The sequence below is a fragment of the Salvia hispanica genome, chromosome 1, assembly GCF_023119035.1.
Source record: "Salvia hispanica cultivar TCC Black 2014 chromosome 1, UniMelb_Shisp_WGS_1.0, whole genome shotgun sequence".
NCBI classification, from domain to species: Eukaryota; Viridiplantae; Streptophyta; class Magnoliopsida; order Lamiales; family Lamiaceae; genus Salvia; species Salvia hispanica.
The window spans coordinates 41109714-41130333 of NC_062965.1; the positions used below are offsets into that span (position 1 = coordinate 41109714).

The 20620-nt window shown below is 35.2% G+C and overlaps 1 long non-coding RNA gene and 1 pseudogene across 1 annotated transcript; both read left to right on the top strand.

Annotated features, from left to right (window-relative positions):
• Nucleotides 1-2328: 2328 nt before the first annotated feature.
• On the top strand, nucleotides 2329-3605 carry LOC125196798 (annotated as a pseudogene).
• A 3528-nt stretch (nucleotides 3606-7133) lies between these two features.
• On the top strand, nucleotides 7134-7690 carry LOC125221104. Its single transcript, XR_007176369.1, has 2 exons — nucleotides 7134-7210; nucleotides 7296-7690. It is a non-coding gene; the product is annotated as an uncharacterized LOC125221104 (long non-coding RNA).
• The last annotated feature ends 12930 nt before the right edge of the window (nucleotides 7691-20620 follow it).

Consider the following 20620-nt stretch of genomic DNA (forward strand, 5'->3'; position numbering starts at 1 on the left):
TATTTTTTTTCAAATTACCTCCAATTTTACCAAATAGTATTATAAAGTTTTTTTTGCTACAAAATTTTCCCCCAATTATTTTTTTAGGATATTCCAAATCAAAAAATAAAAGTTATTTATAAAAGAGTATAAAACTCATGGGATCATTGAATGTTTTATTTAATGGAGTATAGTTTTAATATAAGGATTAACTATGTTTAAATTTATCATTTTTGGGGTTGGGGAAACCATGGTAGGTTGGCGTCCAGGGCGGTTGTCCGGTTTGTTGAAAAATTTGGACGAACCACGGTTTAAAATTCATGTTTTGGTTTAGCATATTTTTTGGTTTTGGTTTGGGCAGTCCCGATTCGGTTTCGGTTTTCCCCGTTGTCCCTTGGGGGCTCTAGTGGGCGGGCCCTCTCAAAAAAATTTGTGCCAGTTTTACTATTTTTTCTCGGGTTTTACCAAATTTAGCCCCCTTTTTCCTTATTCAACTAGGTTCGATTTTTCCCCATAAATACCCCCCGAACCTCTTCATTATTATCATCTTTTTGCCTCATAATTCTAGAGCATAAAATTGAGGGGTTCTTCATTGTGCGATTTGGGAAACGGAATCAAAGAAGATCAGGCTCAGGTTCACCCTTTGGGTTATGTTGCTTTTAGTTCTTATGTTCATTCTTTTCCCTTCATTCTATGTTTTTAGCTTATTCTACCACGTGTAACTAAACTCATGGATTCGGGGGATGTTTTAATAACAACTTGGGTTATACAATTCCTTTTTTCTATTTAATATCCATTTTGTTTTCTTAGTTTCTTTCTTAAGTTGTTTAGTAACACTTCATGTTTGAGTGAACATTCGATGAAGATTTAATATATCTTGCTACATAATCGTGAGAAGAGGTTGGCGAGTTAGATCCATTAATAGACACTACAGTTGCTTCCTTAAAGCGCCTTATTAGTTGAGAGTGAGGACTTTTAAGGTCTTAGGAGCTTTTAGGAGTTACGAATCTAGGATTGACAACCTAGTTTTAGTAATCTATGCTTGTACCGCATGGGCATAACTAGTGTGACTCGTTTATCGAAGTATAAAGCTGTCTAGGTATTGTAGTTGGAACTTGTATAACCATGGGTGAACATCACTGGAATTCTCTTATCTCCATTCTTTATCTCTATTTTTTGTTGCACTTAGTTGTTTACCGCTTTCGGTACTTTTTTTTTTCTAAAACGTTTTCAAAAATCCTTGGTTTCCAAATAGAAAAAGGGCTTAGTAGAAGGTAGTCGATTACGTGATATTATTCCGTGTTCGACCCGTACTAACCTTGAGTTTTACTAGATCTACTTTATACTTGGGATATTTTTAGTTTTAATAAAAAGTGCATCAACCACAAGTAGCCTTTGGTGGAACCCGACTAATTTTTTTTGGGCCCAGGGTTTACGGATTAAAGGAAAGTATCAGTCATAAATCAGCGTAAAGTTTAGTTATGACTTTTGGTATCTATTTTTTAAAGTTATGAATATGACTAAAATTTGACCAAATTTCATTAAAAAAAAAAATTGACCATTTACCACTGTAAATTTCATTTATTTGATCAGGTAGCCATGCTATCTCAAGAATATCTAAATTGCAACTCTAATTTTGCAAAAAAATTAGATAGGTATAATTAGGGGTGAGCATTCGGGTTTCGAATCGGTTTTCCCTAAATTAAACCCCAAAACCCGAATTTAAAGTTCAAACCAAGCAACCAAAAATGAATGAACTGTGAAAAAACTAAAATTATATGAAATATAAAAAAATGGAATTTATATATATATGTATAATATTTTTTATATTATATATAGAAAAATATAATATATATTTAAAAAAAAATTTTTTTCAAATTTTTTGGGTTCGTTTGGGCGAAATAAAAAGAAAAGAATCATATTTTGAAATATAAAATTGATAGAATATATATAATAACATAATATATAGAATATATTAAAAGAATATATATTATATATAATATATAATACAGGGAGTGTTCAAACTATAATATAGTATATTAAATTGAGATTATATTTCAAACTATAATTCGGTTTTTCAGTTTTTCGTTTTTGTACTTCGCCCAAACTGAACCGAATCGCATTGAAAAATCTAAACTTTGTATTTTTAAAACCGAACCAAAAAACCAAACTGAATTTAAAATCTCAGTTTGATTCGATTCGGATATTCTATTTTCGGTTTTTTTCTCACACCCGGGTATAATGGTGAAAAGCCTAACCTTATTTTAACTTTGATAGTTTAAAAAATTTGAAAAATGAAGTTAAAATGTGGAAATTAGTGATTATTGAGCGAGAAAAACGGTGGGGGAGAAGAGAGCGGTTCAATTGCAGCTATATGCGTGAAGACCACTATTATCAATTAACCATATTATTCTTGTTTCTCTCTCTAGATTTTGATTCCGTACATGGTTAGGGTTCGAATTCATTGATAATCTAGCTTTGAACAATGGGAAGAAACCGTTTCTGCACTTTCAACGTCTGTATTGAGCATTTCTGGTAATCAGAGAGAGAGAGAGACAGATAGCAGAGATAGTTAGAATGAGCGCTTCCAGATTCATCAAGTGTGTGACGGGGGGCGATGGTGCGGTTGGAAAGACATGTCTCTTGATTTCCTATACCAGCAACACCTTCCCCACGGTCTAACATTTTATTCATTTTTGTTATAATTATGAACTAGGATTAGGTTAATTGATTTGAATTTCTGGCTTTATTAGTCACTAAATTATGCACACAGTCAGTTACTGGTCTTGTGGGGATTCCAAAAATACCAACATTTTTTATGTATCAATTTCAACTTTTTGCTTCATGATTGTGAGAATCATATTGCCAGTTTTGATAGGTGATTTTTTTCTCTAAGAGGAATTTCCTATTCTTCTTTTCTAATCCTAACTTTCTCTTTTCTTTTCTGATTTATTCCTATGTTATTTCATCTTATTTTTGCCTTGATAATCCTGAAAGCAGATTGCTCGTGTTGATTTGGATGTTATTGATGCTACACTTAATTCTCTGAAATGTGATCCATTATTCCATCATATATATTTTAACAATTTTTTTTTACGCAACAGGATTATGTGCCTACTGTGTTTTATAATTTCAGTGCCAATGTTGTCGTTAATGGAGCCACTGTTAACCTAGGCCTGTGGGATACTGCTGGTAACTAATAGCAATATGCCGAAGAGAATTCTCCTACGCATGCGGATAAACTTATTTCTGTTTCTTATTATGGTTCTAACATATGAGCGATGGTTATTGTTCTGTGAAACAGGGCAGGAGGACTACAACAGATTACGGCCTTTGAGTTATCGTGGAGCTGATGTTTTCATTCTGGCATTTTCTCTTATCACAAGGCTAGCTATGAAAATGTTTCCAAGAAGGTGAGGATTTATTCACTTTACAGTGTGTTATTTCATCTTTCCCTTTTTTTCATGTTTTCTATTTTTTTTTGGCCCCAAATTGTTTTGTTAATTGTCCTTTTTTTTTTTGGGCTCTGGTGCATTTCTAATTCAGTGGTTGAATTGAAGCATTACGCTCCTGGTGTCCCTATAGTTCTTGTTGGCACAAAACTTGGTGAATCCCAAAATTCATAAGTACATGTACCAGTTAGTTTCCTTGTTAAAGATGCTCCTGGTGATATTAGGTTTATTGATATGGGAAAATTACGATTAAAGCCTGAAAAATATGTTTGTGTCAGCTTCATGTTCTCTGCCACTCCCCTAATTCTTCTGTCCCAAACACTTAGCTATCACCTGGAATAATATACATGAACCAAGAGTGAGAGACTCTTATGTTTAGTATGTATGACCAGAACATCCATTTTGTAACCCATTATTCTTGTTATGTAGGATAAAAAGTATTTAAGTGAATGTTTGCCCATATTTTAGCTGATGATACTTCTGATAAGCTTAATACGTTGATAATAATGTCTAGGTGACATCAACATCCTTTCTTGCTTCTAGAAGCTGTGATGTGATAGTCTTAAGAGTTCAACTTAGTTTGGTCACCTCCTGGACTTTATTCATTAAAATCGTTGTCTTCTTCAAAAGACTTTCCCCCATGTTGCAAGTTAAATGTCAAATGTAAACATGATTGGGAGTCGGGGGGTCTTTTGTAACTGTATTAATCTTGCTGACCTTGTTTGTTGCGACAGCGGCTGTATGATTCTTGTGCTTATATCTTTTTAATGCATATGTTTTGGTCAGTATGAGTTCATATGAAGGAAAAAAAAGTTCATAGGAAGAAGTCTTCATGAACAGCTACTTTTGCAGCATTTTGTATTTTAACAACCACTTGTTGAAAATTTGTTCATGATTAATCTTGAATTTCAAGGATGGAAAATCAAGATGTGTGTTTACTATATAATCTTTTGTATTCGTATTTTTTTTTTTATAAGTTAAAATTGGCATTAATACATTGTATGAAGGGTTTATATCTTGTCGATAGTAACTTGTGGTGGTTTGGATCTTCGGGATGATAAGGAGTTCTTTGAAAATCATCCCGGCTGTACCAATCACCAATGTCAGGGGAAAGTCGTGGCCTTGGTTATATCGCCTTATATATATATATATATATATATATATATATATAGGGTTTTGATCATGAAGCCGTTTAAATACGAAATGGAACCGGTCTACGTAAGACATTTTTAGGTCATAGTTAGTTTATTTTTAAAATGATCTTAACATGACATAAATCCAAATCTTATAATATGACCTAAAACTACTTAATTATGACCTTCCGTGTTTTGGGTTAATTATTGACCATTAGATCATCTAATCCAGGGCAAGATTTGGTGCATTTACGAGATTTAAACACATACTTGTTTTGATCATCTATATATATATATAGGGGTGCACTATGATGCCTAGCCATAGATAGGATAACACATACCACCATATATCAGTTAGATCATCGTCTATGGGCGCTAGGATTAAGTTTCGTGAAAAAACCGGGTTTGCGAGTCTATGTATTAGATATTGCGATCTCTTGCATTAGATATTCGATCGTGGTAAAGCTGCATGATATTGTTGTTGTGAAATGAAGCGCGATATTCTAATGAACAACACAGCGATCTAGTAGCATAAAATTAAGTATTCTATTTTACCCCTCGTGTTTCTGCGTGTGACATGAAACAAGCTTTTGATTTTGAATCGATGGCGCAAATGGTGGTATGGTGTTACAATAAAGAGGGTTGTCATCTTATTACATCCATATATATATATATATATATATATATAATCCATGTCAACTATACGCTAGATTGCAATATTATATATGCTAGACTGCAATAAAAGCTAGACAACAATCTACAACAATCTAGATTACTAGGTCTAAGCGTATTGGATATTAGAGCAGCGACACCTTACTTGATCTAGTATTGGATATTGCAGTCTAGAGTATTGGATGCGAGTATTGGATGATGCAGTCCGCGTAAATTTGCCCTTGTGAATTTTTTATGATTGCCACGTGGCAGATGATTATTCGTCCACGTGTATATATGACCAATGGCTAGGAATGGTAGTATGTAACACTATACCACCATGCATTGGATCTGAAAATCGTGTGTTTGTCATGCTGCCACGTGTAAAAACACGGAGGGGTAAAATAGGAAATTTCTAATTTTACGTTACCAGATTGCAGTATTGTTCATTGAATATTGCAGTCTTACCACAACAATGTTGCAGATTACCACGACTGCAATATCTAATACAGTAGATTGCAAACCCGTGTTTTTTCACGAAACTAAATCCTAGGCGTCCATAAATGAGATCTAACGGACTATATTGGTGGTATGGTGTTATCCTATCTATGGTGGCACCATAGTAATGTACCCATATATATATATATGGTCATATTCTAATGCTTATAGCACACTAATCTAAAATCAAGACCAAATCTCCACCCTTAGATTTTAAAATGAGTGGATGAGATTAAATCTTACGAATCTCAATAAATAGTAGACAAAATATCAACAAAAGGGTAATATCGTCATTATGTTATCATATGATAATTTTCGTGAATGTTTTTTTATATCAACATAATGTATTACAAATATTAACAATGTGACATAAGAATATCAATACTACTACAAGAAAATATCAACACATATTTATTGAGATTTTTACATGGTTTTATTGAGATTTTTTGATGTATTTGTTGATAAAAATCTGGTTATCAACATTTACGAAAACTAAAATAAAAAATATCAAATTTCATCATCCGAACGTCGTCGGAACATATGCAATTGAGATCTCGTTGGAATCCTTATAAAATTATCTTTAATTTGATATATTTTTTGCGAAAAAATAATTTAAATCGAGAGAGTTACGTAAATTTAAAGTTTTAAGATGATTTTAATGAGAGGGAATTGATATTAATACCCTCTAATTTTATTTATTAATTTTCTTAATTAAAAATATAATCCATGTGGCATTATTTCAACCACTAGATCTTCTAATCTAATGGCTAAGATTTAGTCTTAGTTTGAAAATTAGCAATTGATCACTCTCATATATATATATATATATAGGGGAGCACTAGGGTGCCCCCTTATTTAGAGTCACAACGTACATCCAATCTGCTGCATGTATGTGGCACAAAACATGCAATATTTTATACACAAAAATGCAATCTAGTTGTACATGCATTTTCGCAGATTGCATTTTTGTTGTATGTAAATTGCATTTTATAGTGTTGAGTTTTGCATTTTCACATAAATTGCATTTTTTATTGTTAAGTTTTGCATTTTCATATATAAAAATGCAATCCGTCTATATATAAAATGCAATTTAAACAGTCAATATCTAAAATGCAAAACTTAACAATAAAAAATGCAATCTGCATATAACAAAAATGCAATCTGCCGAAATTCATTTATAGCTTCTACAAATGCGTATTGCATTTTTCTGTATACAATATTGCATTTTTCGTGCCATGTGGCAGCACGTGGTTGGATGTACATTGTAACTTTAAAATTAGTTGTTATACTAGTATACCCCATATATATATATATATATATATATATATATATATATATATATATATATATATTTCTAGCATTTGTTGCTGGTTTTTGTGATGGCGAGGCTCTATTCCTATAGATTTTATTCTTGTTACTCTAAACTTACAGGGAGAGGAGCTGAGGAAATTGATTGCATCTCCATCTTATGTTGAATGTAGTTCAAAAACACAAGAGGTATGAGTTGCCTACTTTTTATTAAAACCACTTTCACTCAAGACACAAAAGTGAATTTGTTTTGTAATATACCTTTTCAAAACAGAATGTGAAAGCAGTTTTTGATGCTGCGATTAAAGTTGTTCTCCAGCCACCCAAGCAAAAGAAAAAGAAGGGAAAGGCTCAAAAAGCCTGTTCGATATTGTGATCAGCTTAAGGTGAAGATATACGTTCCATGCCATCTACATCCTTTTTTTTCTCTTCCTTTTGCGTAAGAAGTAGGAAATCGCCTTGTATTCGTGTGCCCAAAGTACTACTGATCTATGTGAAAGTGCATGTGGCTTCAATCTGCATTGTGCTTTTGGTTTTTGAATTGCTAGGTCGCACTTTTAGGCCACTTCATTGTGCCCTGCCTGTTTTCCTTCGTTTTTGTTTATGTATCGATCAGACATAAAACTATGATGTTCGCTAGTATGAAGGCTTCTTTAATCCTTTCTTCTACTTAATTTCTCTTCTGTAACTCAAAGAAGGGGTTGGCAACACAATTTATTTTCAAGGAAAATAATTCAACTAAAGTAGTGGAGGATTGCGTTATTCAAATAAAAAAAACAATTTACTTTTAAGTTTGTGACAGTTATTTTTTAACAATATGAAGAACTTCGTATGGATTGAATTGTTGTCATTAGTATTTGAGTGTCTTATTATGTGAAGAATTATTTTATACTCTCTATCTCCTAAAAATAGAAACTTTAGAAATGACACAGATTTTAATACAAAATTGGTAAAGTAAGAGAAAGATAGAAAGAAAATTGTGTTAGTAGAAAATGGGTATCATCTAGGGGTGGTGAAACGGGTTACCCGCGGATACCTGTACCCGATTTCAGCCAAATTTGATGTTCCAATACCCGTCCCGCGACATATTAGCCAACCTAAAATAGGTGCTTCTATATGTGATATTGTGAGGTTTCCAAGTTTGAGTATATTGTGTTTGACCCTTCAATCAAAAGTGCTTCAAACCAAAATTTGGGTTCGTAAAACAACTAAGATTGTTGAAGCTCGCATATCTTTTTCCGACTCTCTACTATTATTAATATTTGATTATTGTGAGAGAAAAAGAAAAACTATACCATCATGTATAAAAAAAAATTTCCTCTTCTAATAATAATAGACAACAATGTTCTCCAATTTACAGTATTAATTTTGGTAGCTTTACGTATATTTATTGGTGTGAGTCTGACAACAATATTTTAAAATAAAATATTGAAAGATGCGTATATAGCTATTAACGGGATTAATGGGTATATCCGTGCCGATATCGTGTATACCCCTACCAACAAAACTCTAAGACAGACTACTCAATCTCGCCTTGTTTCCTGTTGTCGTCAGGTAGTGGGTTCCCAATACTCGGGATGGGAATTACCAGTTAGTTGTTACCCACTGCTCATTTTGCCACCCATAGTCCTATCTAATTAGAGAAAATGAAATTTCCTTAAATAAAAAGTTTCTATTTTTAGGGGATGGATTAAAAAGAAAAGGGTTTCTATTTTTAGGAGACAAGGGGAGTAGTATATTTTTGACATTAGGAAAGACGAGCCTCAATAAAATGAATGGAATGAGAATAGTTTAAACTTCAAGTGTGTAATTTATTGTTGAACTACAATAAACTATGGATGGTTTAAACCCGTGGAGCCAGTGGAGGGAAGAAGAAGCTCTCTGGTGGCGCCATTGCGGGAATTGCAATTGGATCTGTTCTAGGGCTGCTTCTCTTGCTGTTATTTATCCTGTGTAGGAAGCAGAGCGGGGAAAATTCATGGTCAGTCGACGTGGCGGCATTTAAGAAGCAAGAAAGCAACTCCTCCACCGCCCCGTAGAAGCCCCTCACTGTGCCGTGCTCATCGTTTTCGGCACTGATTTGAGAGTGATGTGGAGTGAATTTGAGAGTAAGCATAATTTTAACACGTCAATACACATAGCAACCACGTCAACTGGAAAAACCATAAATGGGAATAGTTTGTGGCTTTTAAGAAAGTTTGGCACGTCAGCAGCTTGTACACTCAGCAGTCACGTCAGCTTGCTTCATGGCTGAAAAACTCGTCATGTGAAAATGGCGACCGAATGTACATTATACGCCAATCTTTTAGTTTGTGGAAAGAACTGAAATTTGGCAAAAGTTTTGCCCTTCATTTACGATTTTGCGTCATAAGTATATCATTTACGAGTTTTGCCCTTCTTTGTTTCACCCAGAGACGAGTTTGCCAAATTTCAGTTTTTTCACGAACTAAAAAATTGGCGTATAATATCTTACTACAGGATGCTTACCTAGCCAACGCTGGCTCTACCCAATACCGGGTATATAAAGAAGAAAGTTTGACACGTCACCAATTACGTCAGCTTATACACTCAGCAGCCATGTCAGCTTGCTTCATGGCCGAAAAACCCATCATGTGAAAACGGAGATCGAAAAACCATCTCTACTTTTTTATCTCTCTTACTTTATTCTCTCCCCATTAACTCACATAACAACAATACATAAAATCTCATGCCGAAAAGCGAATGTTTCATTTCTAATTGGGCGGATGGAGTACTTATTTTTCGATTTACACTTAAACAAATTAATATTTTTTCAAAGTTTATGAGTGGAAAAAAGTACTCCCTCCGTCCATAATTATTGTCACACTTTGATCGGACACGGGTTTTAAGAAATGAAATGGAAATTGAGTTGAAAAAGTTAATAGAATGTGGTTCTACTTTTATATATTAGTAGTTTGTTAATAAAATATGAGTAGGAATGCATTAGTAAAATATGAGGTCCACTACCAAAAATGGTAAAAAGTGAAAAGTGACAAATTTTATGGGACAGACGAAAATGGAAAAACATAACAAACTTTCTGGGACGAAGGGAACAGAAAATATTCTTTTAAATTTAGTGTAAATAGTTGAAATAAAATTATTATTAAATAATATAATATTTGCACAAATAGATTTGAATTCAGTATAAATAATTTAATAATATAATATTTGCCCAACCTGTCATTCCAATTCAAAGTATCAAACCCAACCAACTACTCCCTCCGTCCCAGCCTAAGCGAGACGTTTCTATTTTGGCACAAGAATTTAGGTAGTGGTGGTTAGTGAATTAAATTATTAGTATAAAGTAAGAGAGAGGGTAAAATACGAAAAAGAAAGAGATAAAAAAAAGAGAGAGGTTAAACTAAGAAAGAGAAAGAGAGAATAAAGTAAGAGAGATGATAAAGTAAGAAAGAAAAAGAGAGAATAAAGTAAGAAAGATGATAAAGTACAAGAGAGGAGTGAATTGATTGTTGCCAAAAAAGGAAACATCTCACTTAGTTGGGACGTACCAAAAAGGAATACGTCTCACTTAAGCTAGGACGGGGGAGTATAAAGGATCCGTTCAAATTTCAATTCTCGCTATTGCTAATATTGAGATGACATATTTGTCTTATATCTTGTTCAATAAAATCTTTCTCATAAAATCTTTACAATTTAAGCATAGCGCAAGTTATTATATATAAATACAAATTTATGTAAAAAGATTTTAGGGTTTACATAGATGTCGTGAAGATTTGACACTATAAGATTATTTACAAGTCACAACTTTATCTTTTATCCATCCATATCCATTTCTTCCTTTCGCAACTCATGGCCCCACAATACGTTTTACTCCATCCTCCCTCTATCTCTTAACTATCTCTTCTATTCATTATTCATGGATCTCACTATTTATATTTTTCAATTTAAAATGCAACTAATAAAAATAAACATCTAATGGAAAAAAAAATACTTCATTAAAAAACCAAAAAATTACAAATTAAAATCCAAAAAATTAAAAAGTGCATAATTTAAAACATACATAATTAAAATTCCTAGAAATAAAAATACATAATTAAAATACTAGAAAATAAAAAAAAATACACAATTAAAATCATAGAAAATTACTTTGTCGACGACTGTGATAAAGGAAAAAAAATACATAATTAAAATACTAGAAAATAAAAAAAATACACAATTAAAAAGTAGAGATGATGGGGCAAACTAAAAAAGTAAGATAAAGGAAAAAGTAGAGATGATGTTGTTTTTATTTTAGGAAGCATTTCATTATAAATGGGACAACACATAAAGAAAAACATTTCATTTTTAATGAGACGGATGGGTAGTTCATAAGTTATAGGGACCAAAAATACATTTTAAAAAGCAGAAACAAAACTTAGAAGCAAACACCGAACAAAAAATTCATAAGTTTTGAAACACTTCTTTGTAAACAACATTAATAATGGAATCATCACTCCTATCAACTTCATCTTTAGAAACTTAAATCTTCAAACCTTCACGACTTGTAACTCTTGATACAACAACATAGAGTTGTCCATAAATACAGGTTTTCTAAAAAACAATCCAACATGCGATAGTGATTGACCTTAATTTTTATTAATTGTCATAGCATACGACACAACCAATGGAAATTGTCGTCGTTGAAATTTGAACGGCAACCTTAGATCAAATGGTATCAAAGACATTTGACGAATCAAAACTTTATGACCAATATTATGACTACCCAAAACTCTTGCTTCCAAAAACAATTACCTAATCGGGTAATTATCAATTGGGTGCCATTATACATTCCATTAGAGTTATCTGCATTTCTCAATAACATCACAGGAGTACCAACTTTCAACAACAACTGATAATTAGGGATACCTCAACACTTCGAATTATTCAGAAATTCAACTGAATTTATTGGAGCAAAACCATTTGAGGTTCTATCAGAGTTTAATATGTCAAATAATTTCACCCAGCACACTGATCCAAAAAAATCTTGAACTGATTAACCTCATAAACAACTTGTAAAGTAGGGGCAAGAGTCACATGATCACGCAAACAATTAGTCAACTATTCGTGATTCAGATAAGACGGATAAATGGTCGAAATAATGGTTTTAAGAGGATCACCAACATTAGGCAAAATAATATGGAAGATGAATATTCACTTCACCATCACCAATAGATGCAAACCAAGACGAAAATTCGTTCAATTTTGAAGCTTCATCATCAGATTGTCATTTTAATTATGATCAATCCATTAAAATGCAATTTACTCATAATTAAAATGACAATCTGATGCAACCCAAAATTGAACGATTGATCATAATTAAAATTAAAATGACAATTTGTTTAATTATGATCAAGATGACAATCTGATGCAACCCAAAATTAAAATGACGATTATGAAGCTTTAATTTTCGTCATAGGAAGCTTCATCATCAGAACACTATGGTGACACCATAACTAAAATGACAATCCAGGCAAGCAATATACTACACATAGGCAAGCAATATGTGATACATAGACAAACAACTCGGCATATGGATCCAAGCAATCTGAGATACGAAATTAGAGATAATCAAGCAATCTGCGATACATAGTCAAGAGAGCCTTTGTTCTAGGGGCAAAGAGCTTAGACATCAATGTATGAGGTGCCGAGTTTGAGCCCTCTTGACATCAGTTGTAATTTCCTCCTTGCTTGGGAGTTTATTTATAATTTGTAATTTCCTCCTTCATATAGGAGTTAATTTTATAATAATAATAAAAAAAAAGCAATCTGCGATACATAAGCAAGCAAGCCTGCCACGTGGCAGGCTAAGATTGAATCTGCTAATCTAAGGGTCCTCATTGGTGCTATGTTGTCATTTTAAATATGGTTGTCGTTTTAATACAATCCTATACTAATATGCTAACTATTTTTAAAGTGTTAATGTACATCCAATCTCGTGCTGCCACTTGACACAAAACATGCAATATACAATTGTAGAAGTGATAGATGGATTTCAGCATATTGCATTTTAGTTGTAGGCAGATTGCGTTTTTTATTGTTGAGTTTTCCATTTTAGATATAGACTGTTAAGTTTGCACTTTAAAATTAGTTAGCATATTAGCATATCCCTATATATACTTTATTTAATATTCTCTCCGTCACACTCTAAGTAACACATTTTTTCTTTTTGGGATGTCCCACTCTAAGTGCACATTTTTCTTTTTGGGATGTCCCACTCTAAATGACACATTTATAAATAGAGTAAAGGTCAATTTTGGTCTTAATCATATGACCAAAATACGAAGTTGGTCCAAAACATACACTTTTTGAAAATCAGGTCCATAATAAATGAAATCCTTATCGGAGTGGTCCCTTTTTTTATGTTCCATCAAAAAACTAATTGTCATGCCACTGTGCAATTAGCGATGGCCGTTTGAATTTTTACGGAACCGTAACAAGGACTACTTCGACGACATTTTCATTTGTTATGGACCTATTTTACAAATAGTGAACGTTTTGGACCAAATTCAAATTTTGGTCATGTGTTTATAACCAAAATTGACCTTTACTCTTCTAAATATAGAAATATCACCCTCTCTACTTTTTTCCTCTCTCTTACTTTATTCTCACTTTACTGTTAAAACAAAACTAAATAAAATCTCGTGTCGGATTAGAAATGTTCCACTTAGAGTGGAACAAAGTGAGTATATAAAAGATATTTCAATATTAAATACGATATTTATTGACTAATGATATTATAACAAATGGTATAATCCAATTGGTCAATAAAAAAAAGTGAGGGATAGACCACTTAGTCGTATTTTATCCAACGGTCATAGAGAGTGATCTTTAAATGAATTTTCATTGTAAATATTGGGTATATACATGTGTGATTTGACTGATTTGACAACTCTTTATGAAGGTCATGTAAAAATGCATATAGTATCTAAGAGCATCCACAATGGCTGCGACGGGCCGGCAAGCCGATTCCCGACGCTGGTCGGTCCGCTCGCTGAACCATTGTAGGCGGCGAGCGCCAAATCGGCGAGAAAATAGGTGAGCGTTGGTCACTGGCCGATGCGCTCACCGATTTGCTCGCCGCCATTGTAGGCTGGCGATCGGCGAGCAATCGGCCAGCTGTGTTTTTTTTTCCGAAACACTATATATACGCGATTTGAACGTCATTTTCATTTACACCACTTGTTTAAACAAGTTTTCTCTCTCTCTAAATTTTTGTACAAGAGCAATATCGTGAAATGGAGAACAACGACTCTCCTCTAGTGACGAGCGGGTCTCAAACTCCCACGGTACCCGTGGGAAGTGGATGGGGACCGATGGGTGGGTACTACAGTATGTACCAATTGTTAGAACTACCGCAACGGAAGACGTGGAAAACAAACAGGTCCTTAATGGATCTATTTAGGTGATTATGCATTCGATTCCAATTTCATACAATAAACATAGATCTATAGATATAATACATCAAAAACACATAATCATGCAATTTGATGTAAATTCGGTTGTTACCTCTTCTTGATCCATCATAGGATCGAAGTTGCTAGCTGCATGATATGCTCGGATTTTGCACTATTTTAAGGCCATTATTTGGTCTGTTTTTTATGTCAAAGTCACACTACATGTTCATTATTTGCATATTTTGTCTATTTTGGTATTTTAACGTGTTTTGTGAGAAACGTGCATAATTGAGCCGAAAAAAGGAGCCAAAACGCAAAGTCTGGAAATCTGGAGCCAGACGGCGACCGGCGACCGCCGCGGATGTGTGCGGCGACCACCGGCGCCCGGCAGGCAGATCAATGCAGCGGTCCGCCTCGGAAATATACGCTTGGAAGAGAAGTCTCGTCCGGCGGCCGACGGAAGTCGTGCGGCGGTCCGCCGCCGAGGGAACAGACTCTCTGGAGTCCAACGCGGCGACCGCCGGCCAAGGTGCGGCGGCCCGCCAGAGAAAGGCGGCGAATCCGAGAAACCCTAGAATTACGCCTAGATTTACCATATTTTGGAGATCTTTTCTTTCTACAATAAGGATTGGCTTTTCCCTATAAATAACACCTCAAGTTTCATCAAAAGTGAGAGTTTCTACTTGCAAAATAATTCATAGAGATCAAGAGCTAGAGTACTTCATTTGTGCAAGGAGTTGGAGAAGAACATCAAGAACGACAAGGATTCAACCTACGAGTTTTATTTGCTTTAGTTTTATGTTCAAATTGTCTTTCCTTCAATCTTTGTTTTAAGCTTATTTCATCATGTGTAACTAAACTCATAGGATTCTAGGGATGTGTTAGTAACGACTTTGGTTATACAAATTCATTTTTCTATTTAATATCCGTTTTGTTTTTACTTTGTTTCTTCCCTAAGTAGTTCTGATGTTGCATGATTGAGTGACACAATCTTGTATGATTTAATATAGCTTGCTTCATAACTGTGACAGAGTTCTAGCGAGTTAGATTCACTTAGTAGACGCTACAATTAGCTTCCCTTAAAACGACACTTTTAATTGAGAGTGAGGACTTTTCAAGGGTCTTAGGAGCTTTTTGGAGTTACGTGTTAGGATTGACAACCCTAATTTTGTAATCAACGTTTGTATCGCATGAGCATAAGCTAGGTGATTCGTCCTTTCAAAGTATAAACTGTGCTAGAGTATTGTAGTTGGAATTTGTATAACCATAACTGTGAACGCACATCCCTGGGATTCCCTTATCTCTATCGCTTATCTCTGTGTTTTATTTGCATTTAGTTGTTATATGCTTTTTATTGTTTCTAGTTTTCAAAAGTTTTCCAAAACCTACTTGCTTTTCCAGATAGTAATTGAGTCTTAGGCTGTGTTTGGTATATGGAATTCAAGCTATGGAATTGGAATTGGGAGTTCTAATTCCAATTTTTCTGTTTGGTATCATAATTTTTTATGGATTTGGAATTGAATTCTAATTCCAATTCCATCAATTCTGTTATTTCAATTCCAAGATTAAAAGGAAAGAATTCAAAATCCACAATTACAATTCTACGGGTCAAAAATGAAAAACACGCGGATCCTATTGCGGGTCATAACAAAAAAACGGGTCACTCTTATTTTCTCTCAACTCTCTTCATCTTTCTTCTGCGATGACTGCGCCCTAATCTAGGAGAGTTGATTTCAACAGCCGATGATCAGGTATTAATCTCCACTGGAAACCTGAATCTCTCACCACATTTTGTGATGTATATTTATGTCATTTTGTTTTCAGATTTGCCATTTCTTTTTCCGTAACAGTGATTAAAAATTTAGAAAGAGGTACACAGGTTTTCTTTGAAAAGGGCTTTAGAATCTTGGAACCAACCTCTGTGTTAGTTTAATTCATTTCACTTTGGCTTGTTGAATTTATGAGATGGATCATGGGTGATTGATTATATGCATATTCTACATTTTATTTTCATTAGGGTTTGAGAGCAAAAAGAGGGCTATGAAATTTTTGTTGTTGCTATATTTATATATTTTTGTGGAAATCTTCAATATTGACACTCTTTGTCGATGAAAGTTCTCAACTCTACCTCCCCTCAAGCTACATTTTTTGCTCTCGTAACAGAACAATTATTTTAGGAGATGTGCTCTGGTAGTTAAAAAGAATGGAAGAGTGAGAAGATTGCCATGTGTAGCAGAACAATCATGTTCCAGGCCATCATTTAGAAAAGTGCTCTGGTAGTTTAGGAGATGAGTTTGGGCCATGGTGATAGAATTGAAGATCTCTAGCATTATTTTGGGATAAGCTTCTCCCTTGAGAACTTTGTTGATAATGATAGATATTTCCTTATGACACTCTTGTCATTAAAACTGATGTGTCTGTCTTGAGCAGAGACATCTAGTTATGGTTTTGACAAGGCATGAGTTCAGGCCAGAACACGCCCTGGATCTGCATCCGCTAGAGAAGCTCGTTGGAAGAAACTAAAGTGGTTGGAACTAGCTATGTCCCCCCGAGCAGAAAGCTGCGAGGAATTTTCATCAATCCACCTACACTAGTAAGTGGAAAGTGAGATGCTTAGTTCACCTTATCATGTACATCAAGAAAGAAAATTTTGTGCATTGTTGTACTCTTTAATCTATTACGAGTATTCAACATGCTCGGGAGAAACGAACTAACCTGGCTTAAGAATCAAAATAATCACTTTGAACATATTTTAACTGCAACACCAGAAAGAAAATAGTTCTACTGTACATTTTGTCCTTTATCATCTTCATCTTGTATAATACTAGATCACATTTAGATTGTTTGAACTGTTACATATTGAGGTAATTATGTTTATGCAACTGTAAATAGCTATGATCAAAGCCATTTCTTTTTCTCTGTGTATCAGTTTCTTTTTCTTTTTGGTTAATTAGAATATGCATGTTGCAATTTCCTGGAACAGTTGGATTGTGTATTTATGAATAGGTAGGTAGTATAAAAACAAGTAATATTATGAAAGAAAAGTACAGTAACATAGAGAAGCTAGAGTATCCCTTGATTCTTGTGGGAATATGATTATAACTATGTTTGAGAAAGAGAGAGAGGAAAGAGGAGAGAGTATGATGAATCTACTCCATGGGTAGGCAAATGGTTTTGTAATCATGCATCGTTTCCCTTTGTAGGTTTACGGTAAACTTTATCATCACCTGCACAGAACTCCATGAAGTTACCAAGCCTTCTCATCTCATCTTGGAAACTGTTGGATTGTTTATTTAATGATGCTGGTGATGGCTATCTTGCTCAGCGTGGGTCGTAGCAACGACTTCCCGGCAAAATGGGGGATCATACTACGACCCAAACTGCTCTGAATTCTCCTACGATGCACAAGATTACTGTTCTGACAGTTCTTCTGAAATATGCGCAGGTATGGAGGATCAACCCCACTCCAATTGGGAGAATCTGCTGGAAATCTGCATCGCAGAAGTCTTCGAATATAGAAAGGTGACAAACCAGCGGTTGAAAAATCTAAAAAGAAATACAAACACCTTGGAAAGAGGGTTGGCAACCCTTGTTACTCAAGTCCAGATGCTGGAATTTAACCTTGGGATCCTAGCCACGTCCATAGGAAGCAGGCACACCCCAGGTACGCTTCCTAGCCTGCCAGAGGTAAACCTGAAAGGAAAGTGCCACGCCGTGCAGCTGCGTAGTGGAACTACATATCAACCTCCGGAGGCAGGAGACCTAGGCAGGGGAAGAAGGGAGGCAGAGAAGTCGCTTGGTAACACGTCTGCCAAAGAAGTGGGGCGGTCCGCCCCACCCCAACACGGCGACCCGCTGTCTACACCCCAGCAGATCGAGATAGACTCTGGACTGGCCACTGATGAAATCCCGGCGGCCGCCGCACCCCATCGCGGCGGTCCACCGGCTGGGCAGCAGCAATCAGACAGACACCCCACATAGCAGTGTTACCGTCCCGTATCCTCAACGATTGAAGAGCAAGAAACTTGACGCTCGGTTTGCCAAATTCATGGAAGCAATGAGCAAAGTCCACATCAACATTCCACTGGTAGAGGCCCTGCAACAAATGCCCAATTATGCTAAATTTTTTAATGATGTGGTGGCAGGAAAAGGAAGTGGGGGAAGTACAAGATAGTGGGCTTAACAGAGAATTGCAGTGCTATCGTCCAAAAGGGAATACTGACTCGAATTATTTAACACGAGAAATACCCGCAAGTGTACGAGGCTATCGTAGTATAGGCAAGTCAAGAGTATCGTATTCACAGAGACAAATTGTGCAACTCAAGTACCACGAACCGATTTTGACTACTATCTAGAGAATCCGGAAAGGTTGGTTTTGATTTTGAAAATCAAATAAACATAAACAAGCTAAAAGCACGCAACAAAGAAAAGTTTCAAATAAGAGAACACGGTAGAGCCTTGGATCCAACTACAATGAACACGATGCGAACAATTCAACAACTTCGATTACTCAATTAAAGTCTCTAGGATTACTAGGAAAGCCGCTAGTTTAGGCTAAGCCCTCTCTCGAGTGCACTCAACCAGTTGATTAATCATTAATATTGAAGTCTCCTTCTAATACTTAACAATTAACTCCTTAAAACAAAAGGCTCAAGCCCTCACTCTAGAATTCCTTCTCTCGAATGCAAATTATCTAGGTGTTGTTCATTCTTTTATCAATCCTAATTAGGTATCTCTCGATTACTCAAAACTAGGTCAACAAACCCAATTGGTAGCTAAGCAATTTAATTGAAAAGGCACAAGAACGAAACAAAGAAATCACAAGAGCAAAGGTAATCAAAAGTCCTTGAATTAATCAAAAGCGTTAATTGTAGTCTTCACCAAAACTCTACAAAAGATTTAGCTACTCATATTCAATGCAAATTCACAAGAAGAATCCATAGAAAATGAATTGGACATAGGAAAACTATAAACTACTCCCAAGAGTGGATTAAATGACAAATCGTCTTCATCTTCAATCTTGTTGATGATTGTGACTCTCCGTCTCTTCAATCTACTCTCAAAACCTTTGAAAAACTCTTATGGGGCGTGTGGAATCTATTTTGAAGTCGAACCCTAGGTCTTATTTATATCCGGGGCGAAAAATGCAGCAATTGCAAGGCAGCAGTGTTAACATGCCCGACCAGCAGTGTAAACATGCCCGACCGGGCGTTTTGCTCAAGATCCCGAAATTGCACAAAACGCCGGGGACAGTGGATACGCCCGCCAGGAGGCGAAGATGTTGGGACTACCGCAGCGGAAGACACGGAAACCAAACAGGTCCTTGACCGGATCTATTTAGGTGATTATGCATTCGACTCCAATTTCATGCAATTAACATAGATCTATAGATATAACATCAAATAAACACATAATCATGCAATTTGATGTAGATTCGATTGTTACCTCATTTTGATCCATCATAGGATCGAAGTTGCTAGCTGCACCACCCGGAGATCCTTGGTTTATCGACCGTGAATCTTCCAACCTATTCCCTAGTCCTTGATCATCCATCCGTGTGGGCGGATCTTGAATAATCAATAATAGTCTTGAAGAGATCTAGAGAAACCCAATCACAAACTCGATAATGTCTTGATCTAAGCCTATGAATTAGGATAGAACAAGAACAAAACAAAACCCTAATTCTCCCACGTGCCAAGGCACGAAAACCGAGGCAAGGAGAGAGAGAGAGAGCCGGCGACGGCTTCTAGGGTTTAGGGGAGGAGTGTTGTGAATGAATGGTGTGCTAGGGTTTCCACATCTCATCACTATTTATAATGGACTTGTTGGGCTAGGTTGGGGATCCATGGAATGACTTAAGTGTTGGGCTCACCCATTAGATAAATTACAAATTAAATCAAATGACCCATGATTTAATATATTATCAATGGAATATTATTTTGTTCCACTAAAGAATAATATTGCACTCCCACTTAAATCACCAAATTACAAATAACTTGGGTCCATTTTATTTTATAATATTTTCCGCGTTTAAGATTATCTTGATCCGTCAATTTAATTCTTTTGTCTGCTATGTGACTAGAATTAAATTAATTCTCCAAAGAGTTTTTCTAGTTTGAAACTTTATTTATTATTCGTGGAATAAATTCCAACTGCGCAGATTTCTGAATAATAAATTCCTCTTTCA